Here is an 18,978-nt window from a genome sequence, read left to right on the forward strand (position 1 = left end):
CATAAATTAAAATTGTATTGTTAAATCCTACCTCAGGGTAGAATCTTCTGGGGTTTTGTTATTGTCATTGCTGTTTTAAGGTCACCTTTAATGCCTGCCCCAAGGAAACACTGAGGCTCAGAAACTTTCATGTATTGATCACCAACAGGCTGAAGAACTTCATGTTCCCATCTCTGATCGATACGCAATGCGGCAGGTGTCTCATCTCTGGCGTGATTTACGACTGCAAACGTGGGGCAAAGAGTGAGGATCTGTGTCTCCGTAATTACTGTGCCTCTGCTCAGCTCTTTCCAGGATGAGTTCTGAGACACCTGAGGTTTCCAAAGTCCTCTGTGAGCACGGGAGCCTGTGGCCAGGCTCAGCACTGAGTGAGGGCCGTTCTGTCCCATGGGGCGCTGGCCCGGGCACAGGCGGGTTACTGACTGATCAAATGCCCTACTCTGGCACCACCAGTTACGGTAATTTTGTTCAACTTCCTATGCCTCCGTGCCCCGGCCCAGAGAGCGGGAACAATGCTGTATGACAGTGTGACTCAAATGAGGTAAGCAGAAGCGTCCGCACTGTTCCCGGCCCACGGGCTACCTGCTCTTCTCGTCTGTGCCCTGTGTCCTTCCCCGGAAGACGTGCAGCATCTCTGGGCAGCACACGATGGACCCTGAGAAAGCCCACAGGGGGAAACGCGTGTGACCTCACTTCAGCAGCGTGTCCCAAAGTCACTGCACACGGGCAGAGAGCCAGCGCCCTCCCCCGCACCAGGGTCCTAAGGACACATCAGAAACGTAGCTCTGGGTCGTTCCAAGGACACACACCGTGCAGTTCAAGTGCGTCCTCGGCCACGTGAAGAACAGATGTCCACGGAGCACGGGCAGAAGTGGCAGAGTCAGAAACTCTGAAATTCTGAGAAAACGGGCCAAAAACGTCAATCAGCTCTTTGGAGCTCTCGAAGTGAACCAGAGTTCTGTAGAAACCCATGGAGCCCTTACTCAAGAAAACAGCTGAGTCTTCCTAATAAAGCACAGCACGATTTGTGGCGTTTTCACTCACCCTGGTCCTATCGCCCACATTCTCCCTCGGCCATGGCCTTGGAGAGAACAGTCCCCGTTCCTGTACCAGAGGAGGCATCCGGACCTCAGTCCCAAAGAACTGTCATCTGACCTGGCTGCTGGCTGACCTTCATTTCACCCTTGCACTCGCCACAGTGGGGGGGCCCGGGCCAAATGGTTCCCAGGCACCTGTCTGTCATTGCTGCCTGAGGCCCGTAGGTGAGGAGCCGATGCGCTTGGTTTGGGTTGGTGTCGGAGAGTAGAGGACACTGGTCACCGCTCATGTGGCCCTTCAGCTGTGCGACTAGACGTGCTGGTGGCAACAGGCTTTCTGGTGGGGACCGGGTATATAACGCAGCTCAGGATGATCTTAGCAGCATGGACGGTTCAGTGATCGGGGAGGGGCACGATGAGACGCTGTCAGTCTTCCTGATGACGTTTGCTGGCGGTTTGGGTGGCGGCGTGCAGGACTGTGGGGAGAAGGCCTCAGCTGGGATGGGGAAGCTGCCACCGTGGGGATCGCACCGCCCCTCCGGGCATCCCCACACGCCCCACACAGGGACACACCTCCTGTCGGGCTGGCACAGTGACCAAACGTTCCACACGCCTTCTGAACGCTCCTGAGAGAGCTCAAGTTCTGGGTCCACACAAATATTTTTGGGAATTTCCAGACAGCTGAGACAAGGGATCGAGGTGGGGGGGGGGGCGACCGTTGCACTTCAGGACGTTTGTACTTTCCGGTACAAGTAATAACATCAGAAAGTCATATGTCATATCCCTCCTCCGCACGGCTGCGGAGCTTGCAGCCGAGGGGCCAGCGGGCGGGCAGGTGGCACCTGCACAACCCGCCACGGGGAGTGACCACCATGTGGGGAAGCTGGTCGCCAGGTTTGCCTCGCGCCAGATGGCATTTCGGCAACCAAGACGAGCACTCACAGTCAGGGCGCACATCCTACTCAGTCAGCTCTCCGATGTTCCCTGGAGCTGTCCTCCGGCTGCTTTACTTTCAGGCCTTCGTTCGCTGTGACTTTGAGGCTCGCCTTTATCAGCCTCTGAGCCCTCGAGGGGTTCCTCGTGGGGTGGCTCTTAGAAACGTGGCATCTGTGGCACCCGCTGGGCCGGTTGGGGACAGCGTGAGGTCTTCCCCAAGTGATGCCAAGGGGCGAGTTCGTGGTCCCCCTGCAGTCGGGTACCTTCTGAGATGCCACACGAGGAGCCTGGGGGACTCGATGGCCGGAAAAACAGGAGCAAGTGCTAACTCTGGGATTATGAGCGTGTGTTTCCTGATGACATCGAGGTTATGCCCATGGCATTGCCTGATCGCAGAGGGTGAACGGACTAACAGCCACTGAGCTCCTGCCTTGTGTCCTGCACACGCCTCGTGGAAGCTCGTTCTGCCACCTCCGTGACCCCGGGAAGCACTTTTATTCCCACTCCAGAGAAGGGGAAACAAGAAAGTAAGGGACGTGCCCAGCTCACAATGGCGGAGCCGTGCCCTGACCAGCGTGGCTCAGTATGTGGGGCATCATCCTGCAAACTGAGAAGTTGCTGGTTCGATTCCGTGCCTGGGTTGTGGGCCAGGTTCCCGATCAGGGACGTTCGAGAGGCAACAGATCGATGTTTCTCTCACACATCATTTGATCTTGACCTCTCTCCCTCCCTGCCTTCCCCTCTCTCTAGACATAAATAAAATGTTTTTTTTTAAGTGGCAGAGCTGAGAGCTGAACCTCAGTCATTCTAAAGACCATAGTATTTCTTGTCTGACTGTGGCTCCGTCTGTGTGAAATCCCATTCAATCGAACCGGCTGTCTTGCTCACGGCACTTGCACTGTGGTTTGGCTCTTTTGTGGCCAAAGCTTTGTGGAGAGGGTGCTCTGTGCACTTGGCCTTGAAGGCTGGTTGCAGCTTCTAAAGGTGAAGTTCATTGGGAGAACACTGCAGGCGAAGGGAAAGGCCCTGGCACACAGTTCCTATCAACAGGATGGGCACGGTGCTGCACGTGGGCCAGTCACGGTCCCCATCTCAGCCGCCTTAGGGGACAGAAGTCACAGGAATGGCCGGATGGCTCCCGGGTTCTCAGGAGGGCCTGTCCCGGCCATTGTGGGCCATCACCACTGAGCTCCAGCTCATGGTTTTCCTTCAGGAACCCGGGCCGGGGTGGACAGCTGACTGCTTTTCCAAAGCAGCCAGATATCTGAGTTTTTATGGGAAATGTTTAGATTTTAAAAGTTAGTGTCTCATTAAGTTCTTTTTAAAAAAAACATGGCATAGGCAAAATAGAAGTCACAGCATTTTCAACTATAACCTCTGATGCAAGGCCCAGAGAGGGTGAGATAATTGCAGAAGGTCACACAGCAGTGAAGCAAAGCCAGTGTGCTCAGCGACCCCTGGGTTCCTGGTACCGTGCTCTGAATTACACGGCCAAAGTGGACGTCCTCTAGAGAGGCAGATGGGCCAATGTCATGGGCCACCGGAGGTGTTCAAGCCGGGAGAAGGTGGCCACCGGTCACTGAGGTGGCCCCGTAAGAGCACTGGTGCAAGAGGACAAGCTTTCTTTCAGCCTGGAGCTGCCGTCCCTGTGGGAAGACGGGGGTCACGCTGCGTGGCCTCCTGGGGGGGCTGCCCTGCGCAGCGTGAGTCTGGGGCTCCAGTCCTGGACCCGAGTCTTCCTGGAAGAGAGAGGACAGGTGGGGGAGTAGGGAGGAGGGTGGGGAAGGAGAAGGAAGAAAAGAAAGTAGGAGCAAATACTAAAATTACCTCTTTTGTTTATGCCAATAGAAAAGACATTTGGCTCACAAAGGGGGATAGATAATTAAGACCATTATTGATATGAAAGTTCATTGGAACCTGTTATTTTCTTCGGGAGCGGAACGATAGAAATGATTCCTTTATCATCGCCTCCGGTAGAATAGAAACTTTATCCCATCTGTTCCCCAATTACAGACTATAAAGACTTAATCTTCTGAAAGATTTTCTTTAATGGGAAGCTCTTCGTTAATAGGAAGCATTTCTTTAACTTGCATTTCTACTGTCCAGCGCTGAGTGACAGGCTTCGCGGTGATAGCATCTCAGCTGGAACTCCCGTCTGGTGGGAGCTGCTGTGGATTCACGCCGAACGCCCCAGCCAGTGCGGTTCGGTCTCGCACGTGCGTCCCCCTACATGTTCGGTGGCCATTAAAACCTGGGCCCTCAGGTAGAACAGGTCCTAGTTAACTCATTCGATATTTATTGCTAAAGTAGCCTCGTGTCCCAGTTTGCTGGGGACTGTCCGTTTTCTCCAGTGCCTCCTCGGTTTGCTGTCCGTTTGTTCTCACAAGTGTCCTGGTTCTCACGCAAGGACGTGGTCGTGCTGACTGTGACGGGCTCACTCTGCGCCAGGCATCTTCCCCGCCCGGGGGAAGGGGTGAGGGGCAGACATTGCCCCTGCTCAGTCCTCATAGAACCACCTTGTAGTTCAGCCACCTTGGACGGGTCTCCGCACGCCACTGTGCCTCAGCGCCCTCATCTGCGGAACGAGGTGGGCCGGGTCTACCTGGTGTGGTTGTTGCGGGAATCAGATGGACCACCGCACGCAGAGGGCCCAGCAGAGTCCCAGGCCCAGGGAGCGAGCAGGACACAGGTTCATTATCAGTGTCCTTGACCTTCCTCCCGACTGGCCCCGAGTACACGCAGGAGGAGAGCGCTCACCGAGGTACGCCGTCGGCCAGCATGCATTCAAAATGAGAGTCCAAAGGCATTTTTATTTGTTGATCGATTTAGCAAATAATTCACGTTTTCTTCTAAATGCCTCTGGCTCTGAACTGGGTTCTGGGGATTCACCGGTGCACAGGAGGTGGCCCCTGCAGAACGGGGCCGAAAGCACTGTGAGCTGCCGAGGCCTGTGTGTGCAGGAGCGAAGGCTCGTGGAGGGTGAGGGAGGCTCAGTGGTGGGCAAGCTGTCCCGAGATTCACGTATGGAAGCCCCAACCTCAGGACCTCAGAAGGTGACCTTCTTTGGAGGTGTGATCTTTACAGAGAGAATCAGGACAACAGGAGGTCACCAGGGTAAGCCCTGATCCCGTGTGATGGGTGTCCTTGTAAAAAGGGGACAGATGAGGGCAGAGACTGGGGTTGTGAGCCTGCAAACCTAGAACAGCAAAGACACCAGCAACGCCCTGAAGGCGGGGCCAAGCCCAGGCAGGTCCCGCCTCCCAGCCTCTTGTTCCACTGACACCCGGTCAGACCTGTGGGAGTGAGCAATCCTGTCCTCTGGGGCAGGCTGTCACAGCAGCCCCAGGACCCTGACACACCTTCCCAGGGCAGTGGGCACCCAGGCAGGTGTTGCCGATGGCCCAGATGTGGGTTCAGTGGTGGGCGCACCTGGCCACCTGGTGAGTGCTGCTGGGGGCCGGCCCACCGCCCGCCCCCTTCACTAAGGGTGCTCTGAGCTCCATTCCAGCCCAGTCACCTCACAGGACTCCAAATCCCAGGTGACAACGAAGAGATGAGGCTGCCTAGAGTGTTCGGGGGAGAAAGACACAGATGGTTGTCTTCCAGAATCGAGGGCCAGCCAGGCAGCTGCAGGAGGAAGGAACAGGGCTCCCAGGGAGGCCTGGCTCGGGGGTCCTCGGGGACCCCGTCCACTAGGGCTTCAGTGTCCCGCCAGGGTCTGCGGCTGGCCGGTCCCTTTGACCGGGAGAGAGGGAGAGAGGTCCCCACATGCGCCGGCTCTCCCCAGTCGTGGGGAAATCGGGGCGCCTTGGCTACCCAGACACGGCCGCCCCTGGCCGTGGGGAGGGGCCGGCCTGGAGTCCCCCATGAGCATTCTCGAACCAGGTCTCTCTTCAGTTCTGAATGATTTTTTACAGTGAAATGTGTCAGACACGGACACATGTGGAAATACTACGACGCCTGTGAGCCTCTCCTCCCCCAGCAAAGAGAAGAAACAGCATAGACTGTTGGAGCCCTCGTCTGCCACACCGAATCCAGAGACCCCCCAAGTCGTTTCCACGGGGCTTTTTATTCTTCGGCCTCACGTTGTGTAACCCACAGCAATGCGTTCTGTTTCCAGACTCTACCCAGATGACATGAGACCGCTCTGCCCGCCGCGGTTTCGCCCCAGGGAGGCTTTACGTTGATTCAGCTGTGTTCACGTCTCTGCTTGCTTCCTGTGATTATCCCCAGTTTACTGACTCATCCCCTCGTCGACGGTGGGCGGGCGCCTGCTCGGTGGGTTTTCTCGTGCACGTGCCTGGGAGTTTCTGGCCCACACTTGCCGTAGAACAAACGCACACAGAGAAACAGTGGAGTCGCTGGGTCATGGGCGTGCCCCCGGAATTGCTAAGATATCACTTCACGGATTACTTCCCGGAGAGGTAATTTGCACACGCACCTGCCATTTTTGGTAATTCCTGCTTGACCACACACAGTCAACACTTGGTTGACTCTCAGTTTTTTCAGTCAACACTTTAAATTTTTGTCAGTATGATGAGTTTCTCAAATTGCGTTTCCTGACACTTGTGAGTTTGAACCTCTTTTGAAGTATTTATTATTCTTCGCTTGTTCCTGTCTTCAATGAAAAGGTTTCCAAAGTTTTCACATTGAGAGTGATGTGTGGCCCTGACCAGTGAGGCTCAGTTGGGTGCCGTCCTGCAGAGTGAAAGGTCGCTGGTTCGATTCCCGGTTACGGCACACGCCCGGGTCGTGGGTTCGGTTCAGTCCTCCGTCGGGGTGTCGGCAGCCAATCGGCGTTTCTCTCCCTTTCTTTCTCCCTCTCTTCCCCTCTGAAAGTAAGTAAAACCTTTTTAAAGAAGAATGATGTTAACTCACACCAGGTTAGGGAAGTTCCCTGTATTCCCCATGTGCTATGAGTTTCATAAAGCGTTAGGAATGGGCGCCGATTTTAACTCTCTAGTGGAAATATCGCTCATGCGCCGGTGCACAAGAACTCGGCGCAAAGGCCGGCACGTTTTCAGAAAGGGGGCGCCCCCCTGCGGCCAACGCTGATCGAGCACGGGACCCTCAACAGGAGCCCACGCGCCCTCCCGCCGCCACCCCCCCCAGGGGAGCTGGTCGTGAAGTCGGCACGATGGATTAGTGTCCTCCACCTGCAGACCTTGTGTGAACCTGAGTCAAGGAATATACGTTCGTCTGCTTCTGGCTTCTCAACACTGTCGTTTTCTGCAGCTTTAGCATGTTTTTCCTTCTGCTGTGGTCCCTTGTATGTGTGCAGTAGGCTGTGCTTTTCTGCCCTGGTCTGGACACCAGGGGACAGCCCCCCCCTGCCGCCATTGTCATTCTTATCTCAGCTGTTCCCGTAGGTGTGTGGTGACAATTCGTGGCAGTTTAATTTCCATTCTCCTTTGTCCGAGCGGTTGAATACCTTTTTACGGGCTTATGCGCATTGAGATGTCCTTTCACGACGCACATCTCAGTTCTGTGCCAGCCTCTCTGTGAGGTTCTCTCCCTCTTGTGGTCCCCGCTGACTCTGGGTGTGCACTCGCATGGAGGTCTCGGCGGTGTGATGGGAGCGTCTTCCCCTGTCCTGTGTTGTGCCTCTTACTCTCCTAGTGGTGCCTTTTCATGAACAGAGATTCTCCCATTTCATCTGTTAGCCTTTCCTCTCATGGCGGGCGCTGCAGAGTCTTGGCCCGCTCTGCGGTGGCGAAGGTGTCCCCGGTGGCGAAGGACACTGCCCTCCCCACGATGGGTTGAATTGTGGAACAGCCTCAGGCATAGAGGCATTGTTCTCTTATTCCTGAGTTCGGTGAGATGTTTCTGAAGTTTTAACATTAAACATGATGTGTGTTTAAAGTTTTCAGTTGTTAACTGTTAGCACACTAAGGACGTTTACTATGTTCCCAGGTTTCTCCGGGAAATTTAGGGTTTAACCGTACATGCTCAGATCCACAACCTACCTGGGACGGATTTTTGACTCAAGTGTAAGATAAAAGTCTTCGCTGCACTTAATGAAACTAACAGTTGTCCATATCATTCAGTCCACACCCAGATCTTCTCCATTGCCCCAAACGTGCCTCCCGTCGGTGGGTGAAATCAGGATTCAAACCTGCTGTCTGTTTCTTATTGCTATGCCTCCAAATTTTCTTCGTCTTTTAACCTGCAGGAACTCTTTCTCTTCAGACTGCTTCCTCATGCTATTTACCAGAGAAGGAGGTAGGCTTTTCTGAAAAATGTTCCATGTACTGGGCTTTGTTACTGCTTCCTTGTGGTGTCATTTAATTTACTCCTCTGGACCGTAGGCGCCCAATAAACTGTAAAATATAAAGCATAGGTGGGATATGAATTTAATACGGGGGGCGTGCACTCCTCACTGGCGGGGCTATGCATCGTTGCTCGTTGTGGGTGTGCCACCGTGGGAGATGCTGACGTGGGCCAGTGGGCCGGGGGGTGACGACCGGGTCCCTCTGCTGCAAAACCCCTGGTCGGCCTCCCGCCCAGTGAGTCACCGTCCACCGACCACCACTGCCAGAACCGGGGTTAGCCGAGGAACCGTGAGTGGCAGACTGTAGCCCTACCTCTTCCTCCGTGTTTAGGAAGAGCGCCGCCGACTCGTCCCCTTTGCCCGGTGGTTACCCTGGAGTACGGCGTCCTTGAGAACGGCAGAACAAACGCCCAGTTCTCTCCCTGTCTTCACTGCGTGTCAGGAGAGTCGGTGTCTTTGCCGTGTAATATCTTGGGTTTTGCTCCTTTCCTTGAGGCCCGTTTTGAGTTTTGTTTCCATAAATTCCATGCATTTTTATAAATGTCGGTCTCATTTTTTACACATATTTTTACTGAAGCATAACACGTGTGCAGATTGTTGCTCCAGCCGAGTGTGCAGCGCGAGTTAGTCGTCACAGGCGAGCACACCTACGTGGTCACTACACGCGTCAGTAAACGTGTCCCGAGGCCCCCAGAGTGCCCCTGACCCTGTGCTTTCTCCCCCACTCACCTGCGCCCACAGGTAAGCCCCGCCTTCACCCTCCTGTACTTTCCTCCTGGCTTGGAACTTACAGAAGCAGCCCCGTGGGGTGTCTCTGAGCCTGTGTGGCTTTTTCACTCCGGGTCACTCCTGGGGATCACCTGCGTCCCATACTGTTGTGGGCGAGCGGCGCTTCGGTGTGGGCACACACCGCAGCCTCTCCCCCGGGCTCCTGGTGGGGGTGGGGCTGTCTTCAGTTTGGGGCTGACACCCCGTGGGGCTCGTCGTGGTGGTTGCTGTACCCGCAGTTTCCTGGGATGTGGCCTTCGCCGTGGAATTACCAGCTCATGTGCGAGCGCTCAGCTTCGACTGGCACAGCCAGACGGTTTTGCAAAGTGGATTTTTAATTAATTGGAACTCCCACTAGCGATCTATGAGAATTCTAGTCACTCCACATCTTTGCCAACATTTAGTATTCTTTGTAGCTCTTTGTAATTTTAGAAATTCTGGTGGGTAGTGTAATGACATTCTGTTGTAATTTCAATTTATAGCTCTCTGATACGTGATGAAATTGAGCACATTTCATATGTAAATGATCACTTGCTACTCCTTTTATGAAGTGTCTGTTCAAGTTTTGTGCCAATTATTTCTCAAATTGGGTTATCTCCCTTACTGATTTTTATGTGTTTGATGTGTTTTGACTAAAAACCATTTATCAGATGTACATGCAAAAAAAAGGATCGTTTATCAGTTATATACATTGTAAAAATTTTCCACACTCTCATTTGGTCATTCCAAGTGCTATCTTCTAGTGAACAGAAATTGTTACTTTAATGCAGCCCACATAATAAGTTTGTCCTTTTTATTGGTTAGACACATTTTGTTTCTCGTTTTAAAAGTCCTTACTTCTGGTGAGTCACAGAGATTTCTTCCTATGCGACCTTCCGAAGGGTCACGTCTTCACCTCCGGGCACTGGTTTGCCATCTCTGTGGAGCTGGCTGGGTGTCCGCGGTGGGGCCGGGGGGGGGGGGCGGACAAAGTCTACTTCCAGTGGGCTCACTGCGGTTCACCGAAGACCGCGGTAACAGTTTTGCTGTCGCTGTGTAACAAAGCCACCTCAAACTCTGTCCCTTCCGACAGCTACCACTGATTTCGGTCACCATCTGGCACATCGGCCATTTGGGCCGAGGCTCCCTGGGGGCAGCCAGCTGCCTGCTTGGCGGGGCCCCTTTCTGTGGGGTTTGTCATTTCGTGGCAGGGTCACTTGGGCTACTTCACAGGGTTGCAGGGATCTGAGAGATGCCAGGGGCACAAGGGAGCTCCTCATCATTCGGGAGCACTTTTCAGTTCCTGCTTCCGTCACATCAGTCACCCCCTTTGGCCGGAGCAAGGCCGGTGGCCAACCCCGGATTCCTTGTGGGAGGGGACTGCCCCGTCATGGACACAGGAGATGCGGTCAGTATTGGGGCCCGTCCTGCAGCAGTCCATCAAACCCGGCCTTTGCTGATAGCACCGAGCGCTCCCACCCTCTCTCAAAGGCACTGGCCGCAAGCATGTGAGCTTCGGTCTGGGGCTCTCTCCGCTCCGTTGACCTCTGGCCCCAGGCGGGTGGTCGGTTGCCTTCACCCACCCGGCTCTGGCACTTCCGATGTGGCATCCGAACCCCTCTGACCTGTCATCCTTCTTCAAGATGCTGAGGCTGATCGACCCCGGGAAGTGGGGGCATCTTCCTCCCTCCCAGCCTCACACGTGGAGAGCTTGAGCCAAGACGGGGGGGGTGACTAAAACGGTAATGAGCAGAGAATTGTTATGTTTAAGTCCGAAACACTCATTAGTTTTGAAGACTGGAACCCTTACAAGGCCATTCACCGCAGACGCTCCCAGAGTTCGGGCTGTCCCCCCCCCTCATCCCGGCCCTGGCCGCAGACCTCCTCCCCCGCCTCCTTCCTCCCTAATTGCCACGCTGTCTCTGCTTCCCTGTCACGTCAATGCAGGCTGAAGCCGCGCGTTTATCTGGAGCCTTGACCGGCAACAGAGCCGCTCGCTTCCCTGTCCCGGAGCCTCCGACATGGCAGGAGCCCAGGCTGTGGAAGCCAGAGGTGACCCTCCAGAGCCCTCCTCTTCTTGCCGAGGGGGCCGAGGGGAGAAGGCACTTGTCAGGGAGAGTCCTTCCTTTGTTTCTTGACAGGTGCACGTGAGGTACTAATTGCACGGCTACTTCACTCGAGGCACAAAGGAAACAGGGACAAGGGCCCTTGTCACAGACAGGCCGTGAGCTAACAAATGAGTTCTTGACACCGAGAGAACGTTATTACAGTAGGAAGGAAGGGTGCAGGGCCCTGAGCTAGAAAATGGCGTGCGTGCGTTGGCCCCCGCACGGGGGTGGTCTCAGGTTGGGTCTCCCTAGAAGCAGACCCCAACACGAGGATCCATGGCAAGTAGTAGCAGTCTGTTAGGAGGGGCTCCCGAGTTCGCGGGAGGGTGGGGAAGTGAGATGGGGAGGGGAGGCCGCTAGTAAGGCACGTATAGTAGAGCAGTTGCCACCGTGGGCGCCTGCGGGCTTTGGGGCACCTGCAGGCTTTGGGGCGCCATGCAGAGCACACATCAGAGTCATCCTTTATGGCTGAGACCATATAGGGCAGCGGTCCGGTCATGCCCATCAGTCACAGGTGGAGGGCTGCTCCCGGCATACCTTCTGTTTCAGCTACTTCCCACCCGACGCACAGGCAGACCCCAGGCCCAGCGCCGGAGACAGCCCTCCAGTGAAGAGGCCCGGGGCTTGCACTGTGTGCTCCTTACCAGGACCGAGGGGCGGTGGGTGGGCGCGCCCATCAGCTATGAGTTTGTACTGGTCGGAGGATGCTGAGAAACAGAGCCAGTAGGATGGATGGGTGGATGGACAGACAGAGATGTATTATAAGGACTTGGCTCTGAAGGCTAAGCCCCACGACGTGCGGTCAGAAAGCTGGACACCTAGGGGGGCCCTCAGCGTCAGGTCCGGTGTGAAAGGCAGCAGGCTCAAGACCCAAGAGGAGCTGATTTTCCAGCTGGAGCAGTCGGCTGGAGGGGTTCTCACTTACTTGGATGAGAATCAGCCTCCCCCAACTGAGGGCCTTCCACTGATTGGATGCGGCCCACCCACCCAGGGAGGGGGGCTATCTGCTCTGCTCAGTCTACCAATTCAGATATTACTGTCACCCAGAAGCACCCTCACAGGCACACCCAGAGGGATGTTTCGACAAGCACCTGGCACCTCGTGTCCCAATCAAGTTGACATGTAAAGTTGACCATCACAAGGTAGTGCGAGAAAGTCTCTGTGTTGGGGAGAGAGCTGGGCTGAGGCTGGAGAAGCAGACACGGCTGTGCTTCACAGAGAGCCGGGAGGCAGGAGTCAGGGCTGGGGGCGAGAGGAGCCCGGCTGCTCCAGGGGAGGACAGGTGGCTGGCCAAAGCGAACAGACAACATTCACTTCCTCAACGGGTATGACCGAGTACCTGCCACCTGCCAGGCACCGGGGAGGAGGGTGAACTAAACAGACAGACGTGCGAGTTCTCGGGAGAGAGGCAGACAAGAACCAAAGGCATAAAACACGTAGCAGATCAAACAGAGCCCCTGTCAGCCAGCCAGGTCTCAGCTGATCTGTGTGGGCAAGTAACACAAGTGAAAATCAATATTTATTATTAGAAGCCATTGAGATCTGGGGCGTGTTTGTTACACAGCATAACCCAGCTCATACTGATGGGTGAGGCACCTTGTTACATGGCAAGACAGGTCATATCACTCCATTGCTTAAACACACATGTGCACGTGCAGGCACACACAGGCGCACACGACACAACACATTCCTCAGGATGAGGAATAACATCCGTATCCAAGCCCTTTCCCAGCCGCCTCTGATTGGGAGCCGGGCAGGCTCGTTGTTTCCAGGTGGACGGGGGGGATGGGGGGCTGCACTGCCTGTCACGGGTCGGGGGCCTGTCACTTGTTGGGGATTTCTCAGCAGCCCTGCTCCTTCTGCTCCCCTGACCCCACACGAATGAGCCAAGTCAGGCAGAGGCCACGGCGTGCAAGAAACCTCTGAGTGTGAGAGAGTAGCCAGAGACATCCCTGGGGCTCTACCACCTGTTCTCAAGGATAACGGTGGCATTACAGTTATCCTTGGGTGGAAGCACAGGGGTTTGGGCGATGGCCAAGGGCAGCTCTCTGTGAGCATCTCATCGAGAGCCCTCCCGTGCTGCTGGATGGCTTTGCCGTGTTGACGTGTCGTCCAGGTGGGAGATCCAGCCCCCACTCCTCGGGGCTCGCCTGCTGCCCCTCGGGTCTCCCATGCTGACGTGCACACAGCCAGTCTCGCCCAAGCCCAGTTCCAGCCTCTGGACCACCACGCCGCCCCAGCAGCGCTGCCCTGGAAAGGGCCACAGTTGGGAGGGGCACAGTTAGTGGGGGGCCACGTGCTGGGCCTGAGACACTGCTAGTGACTGTGTCCAGGAAGCACTGGAGTTGGCTCCGCAGGCACGTGACGTGTGAGGTTGCACGAGTGATGATGTGAGTGAAGATGGAAGGAAAACAAGACATGGGGCGGAAGTGACATCGGCGAGAAGTTCAAAGTGTGGGCCTTAACGGCCCCATGTGGAGTGGAGCTTCCTCACGGCCCATGGAAACAGCGCACCCAGCTCAGGGCCCACTCGGAGGTCTGTGCAGAGAAGCCCAACCCGGCGCCCAGGGGAAACCTGGGGAGCCCTGGCCCTGAGGGACGGCACCACGCTTGTCATCGGGGCGCTGGCTCTCACTGTGGCTTTGCTGGTCTCAGGGACCTGGCCGAGTCATTGGCTCCTCATTAAATCAGGGACAGGCGTCTCTGCTGTCTTTTGCAGCTGCCACTGGAGCTTCCTGTCCCGCTCACCCCCTTGATGATTAACATTATATTGTCAGAAAGAGATTGTAACGATGGACCTAATACAACCATCACCCGAAAGCAGAGATTTCTCCAACTGGTCAGTGAAAGTGAAGTCAGAGAGACTGGGTGCCTGGGAAGGATTTGATGTCCTGTCAGAACTCTGGGCTCACAGCCAGGACAGAAATGGGGACCCCATCCTGCTGAGCCACCTGGAGCTGAATCCTGCGGCCCAGCTCTGCAGCCCCAGCTCTTCCTGGGACACCCCCCCCCCCACCCCGCCGCAGGGCCCTGTCCTGTTCCCATCTGGGTGCACCGCTCAGCGACCTACCCACAGCCTTCTGCCTGGGGGCGCTGGCTTTGGCTCAGGTTGAGGGTCGTTTTGGGCCTGTGGACATCTGGTTGCATTTACTGAAAAGCCGTCCTTCCTCCACTGAGCCGTTTTTGCACCTTTGTCAAGAAGCAGTCGGGCATGTCGAGTGGACCTCTTTCTGGGTTCTCTCTTCTGTCCCGTTCACATGTCTGTCTGTCCCGTTCACATGTCTGTCTGTCCATCCCTCCACCACTGCCCCCCGCTCGTTTTCCTTGATTTCTGTAGCTACTCGGTAGGCCGTCAGCTGGAGAGAGCGGGTCCTCCTCCTTTGTTCTTCTTTTTGGAGATGAAGCTGTTCTGTGGTCATAGCGTGTCACCCTTCTTCAGAGAGTCCTTGAGCCGGTAGCTGCCTCCCTCCGTCCTCCTCCTTCCTCTCCGCTGCATCTCCTGGTCAATGCCGCCACGCAGCCGCCACTCCCGGCTCAAACCTGTAAGCCTCGGTGCCCTCACGGCCCTGCAGGTCGGCTCCGCTCCCCCCGGCTGGACAGTGTCCCTTGTCTGGAGATTGGCTGCTTGTCGGTCTGAGATCGCTTCACCCGGGACAAGCTGGCTGCGGGGGCTGCCCATGTCTCCATCCACAGGGGGCCCGGCCATGGCCCTGAGCTGAAGGCACACAGCAAGGCAGGAAGTGGACACGCACGAGCCCTTTCCCCGGCCTGGCATGAGTCAAGTTTGCCGGCCTGTCCTCAGCTGCTTCCGGTTACATGGGATGTGGCTGAACAGAGAATCAGTCGTGAGGAGATGTCCTTTGCCTCCGGAGCCAGCAGGACACCTTGCAGAGGACATGGGTCACGGACTGGGGAAGAGGCGGGGTGACTGATGCTGTTCACGCACCGCAGCTCCAGACCCTCCCTCGGCCCGGCCTTTCCAGAGCGGCCCTGGGCTGATGGCGAGTCTCTGATGCCAGGCCAGCCTCACTGCTGAGGATTGGTCCCAGGAGTTGAAGTCTGCGGTCTCGGGATGATGAAGACCCAACACATACGAGGAGGGGTTTTTAAAAAATGATCTGGGTATTTAATGAATAGCTACTAATTAATTTAATTTAGCATAAGTCTAAGGGATGTTTCTGAACTATTTCATTTATTTATTTTTAGAGAGAGGGGAAGGGAGGGAGAAAGAGGGAGAGAAACATTGATGTGTGAGAGATACATCGACTGCTTGCCTCTCAACACCCCCAACTGGGGACCTGGCCTGCAACCTGCTCACGTGCCCTGACTGGGAATTGAACCAGCAACCTTTCGGTTCACAGGCCGGCACACTATCCACTGAGCCACACCAGCCAGGACCTCTGTCGTCTTGCCTTGGCTCTCACCTCCTCCCTGTTGCACTGACCAGCAGAGGGGCAAAAAAGATCAGACTCTAAACACAAGTGAGGCCCCTAACCTTGCTCTCCCTTCCCCTACAAGACTCAGGGCGTCGGCAACTTGGTTTCAGAGCCGTGGCCCCACCCCACGGATTTGCGGACTTTATCTTTGGATCGTGGCGTTGAGACCTGGCCGCCGGGACCTGGCACATGATCTGTCGCTTCCTGCCCCTGTGATTTGTCCCAAGCAGCACAGGGGACGTTGGTTTGAGAGCTAACCAACCCCTGCCGCTCCTGGAGCTGGCGAGTGCTGCCCCCACTCGACGAGAATGAAGGGCCAGTTTGGGTCCAGAATACCTTGTCGTTTCTGCAGTGTGCACACAGGTGCGACCACACAGGTGCGCAGGCCTGTGGGCTCACTGGTTTGGTCCCCCGTTCCTCGGTGCTTGTCTTAGATAAAGTCGCCCTTTATTGAACCTCTCCTGTGGGCCAGGTGCTGGTCTGGGTGTGCGGGGTTGAATGCTGTGCCCCGCCCCAAATCCACGCTCACCTGGAACCTCAGAATGTGACCTTGTTTGGAAGTAGGGGCTTTGCAGATGTAATCAGCTAAGATGAGGTCACCCTGGATCGGGCCCCAATCCAGTGACTGGTGTCCTTATGAGGAGAGGAGGGACAGAGACAGGCACAGAGGGAAGTGAGCCAGGCGAGGTGGCACCAGAGTGACGTAGCCACGAGCCAGGGCGCAGCACAGGTGGCTGGCCCAAGCGGAGCCCGAAGAGGCAGGAGCGTGGGGAGGGAGCGTGGCCCCGTCCACACCTGGATGTCCCACCTCTGCCCCCAGACCTGAGAGAAGAAACGCCCGCTCTTTCAAGCCCCCGGTGGAAGGGCATTGTCACAGAAGGCCCAGGACATGAGTCCGCCGGACAGAGGGGAGGCACAGGTGTCCGACAGCCCTCACTTCGAGGACTTGTCAGGGCCACACTCTCTTCCTCTCAAATGCCTTCCTTGTCCTGGATCCTGCATCACCACCAGCATCCAAACCAGCCGCTACCGTGGTTATCGCCCTACCCTGCGTCCCTGCCCGAGCCGGGCATGAGGTGGTCCAAATGCTCCAGCGCGGTGCTCTTGCCGGTCAGAGTGCAGAGTGAGAAAAAAGCCTGTGGGGCTTCAGGAGAGCACGTTCACCAACTAGAGAACAGAGCAGCTCCTAACGCAGCTTTGAGAAGCAGGTGCGGCTCAGGGCCGCAGACACTGGGCGTCTGCTCTGTGCTGGGATACAGATGCGAGGTCTCCAGGAGCAACCGGAGTGGCAGTGAGGGAGGCCCCTCCCCTCTCCTGGGAGGGGAGGCCTGAGGAGGTGGAGGAGCTGGCACAGGGGTGAAGCAGAGCCAAGCGTCGGGGCGGGGACCAGGCAGTGGCCAGGCAGGGGAACGAGGTGCATCAAGAGCACTGGGTGTTTGGAAACCCGCCAGGAGGCCCGGGGGTGGGGGGGAGGAGGCTGATGATTGAAGAGGGCGTGGGGGCACGGCAGGAGGGAGGCGCGCTCCCCGAAGGTCATGGCGAGGACTGTGGGTCTTGTTACCTGCACAGCCAGATGCCGCTGAAGAACACAAGCAGTTCTTGGGTTGGGGGCTCTGAGGACAGTGGGCAAAGGTGCAAGAAAGGAATTCTCGGTCATGGGCCTGGGAGCACAGCCAGACCATCGAGCGGGGTGGGGAATTCATGGCGAGGGCGGCCCTGTCTGAGGACTGCCGTGGTCTCGTCTCCTGTCCCCAGTCACCCCTTGCGGGACACTGCATCAGCCCGGGGAGGACGGCGTGCTGACCATGGGGAGAGGGACCCCTGAGCAGGGCTTGTCCAGCTCCAGAGTCCCGATGCATCCCTGCCCCGAGGAAGAGTCTGGTGACCCCTCACCGCGCCAACTCCCGCCTTTCCACGCACAGCCTGTCCGTGTTGGGGCAGCTTGCCCACTCACAGCAGCAGCGTCTTGTGTCTGTTGTGGCTTTTCCTGGGATCACTACGCCCCCACCTCTGCCCTGGCCAGCTCTCGTCAGTCCTCAGACCACACTCAGGGTCTCAGATTCACCGGGGATGTGGGGGAGGTTACTCACAATGTCACCTTTCCGATCATTACAGTAATAGCTCTGGCATTTGCCAGTTTGCTGAGTAGTTAACGTCCCCCTGGGGTTAGCAGGCAGGACAGAAGAGGAGGCCCTGGAGAACCACGCCTGCCCCCAGTGGGGAGAAAGCCGGGCCTGGGAGGGGCCCCGGGGACCGGCACCCACAATTAGCCAGACTCACCAGGGATATGTCTGGATCCCACAAACCTCTCCACGTGGTTGCAGGCTCTGAAAAACTCCTGGTGAGAAGGAGCAGAGGTGAGACTTGTCCCCCAAAGTGACAGATGACAAAGAGCAGGACAAGCAGACACAGGCTGCGCATTACGTCGCCAGCACATGGCTGGGACGACCGGCCAGGGCTGTTCACGGGAGACCCCAGGGAGGGGAGGGTGGCTCCGCATCCTCTGTGGCCCACTGCTGGGCTCCCCCAGTTTACGAGGGGTGAGCCAGGCACACAGAAGCCAGGTGCCTCACCTGAGGTCGCTCAGAGCGTGGCACAGGTGAACCTAAGCAGTGTAGATCCCGGCTGGGTTCTCTGGTCCCTGCAGAAAGTTCAGAGGTGGTTGGTGGGGCCGGGGAAAGACTTCGTGAGAGAGAGCTCGGGGGGGATACAGGACAAAGGCCGGGCGGGAACTTTCCCCCAAACCCGGGGGGCGGGGGCTGGCTTTTGGGGAGCGGGAAGCAGCGGGGTCCTCGGGGAAGCCGAGATGTCAAGTGCTGATGGAGGGCAGGTGACCAATGCCAACAGTGGCACCCGCGAGGGACCTTGGGGGCTCCCTGCGGGTCACATGCAAGCGCGGTCCAAGCCCGTCACTCTTCTCCCTTGACCTTCAGTGAGCAGGGAAGGCCTACAAATACAGAATTTCTTTTCCTGGCAGGTTGTTCTCAAAGGAAACCGGTCTCTGTCGAGTCCCCTGGGTTTTGCCGAGTTAACCAGTGACCCTGTCTCTCTATTCTAAGCACGTCAGGTGTTAGGTGGCAGGCGGGATGCTGACCGGGGACACCGGTCCACATAATTACCCTCCACTGCCTAAGCTCCATCCACAGGGGACCAGCGGTATTTGGTCACGTCCCCATGCCTTCGTCACCTTATGCAGGGAACCAGTCAGTTCTCTTCACCTGTTGTAAATGACAGGTCTTCCCTAGTTTCCGGACACTGGCTGTCACCCAGCCTGATTGAAGAACGTGTCCCGAACACTTGCTGCGGACTAGCGCCTGTGTTTGGCACCGTGCACACGGAGGTTTTCCTTCAATCATTCCTGCAGGCAGTGAAAAGGTGAAATGGACCCAGTGTGCTGGAGGTTCAGTGGGATCAGAAGAGAGGGGGGCCAAGGGCGAGTTCTA

The 18,978-nt window shown here is 56.6% G+C and overlaps 1 protein-coding gene across 7 annotated transcripts in view; it reads left to right on the plus strand.

The window, feature by feature from the left end:
* The window catches only part of STK32B (serine/threonine kinase 32B), a 204,760-nt gene that overhangs the window by 43,614 nt on the left and 142,168 nt on the right, over window positions 1-18,978 (plus strand). The gene's annotated exons all lie outside the window — the stretch shown is intronic.

The sequence above is a fragment of the Artibeus jamaicensis genome, unplaced genomic scaffold (assembly GCF_021234435.1).
Source record: "Artibeus jamaicensis isolate MK-2021 breed Jamaican fruit bat unplaced genomic scaffold, CSHL_Jam_final contig_76, whole genome shotgun sequence".
Taxonomy (NCBI): domain Eukaryota; kingdom Metazoa; phylum Chordata; class Mammalia; order Chiroptera; family Phyllostomidae; genus Artibeus; species Artibeus jamaicensis.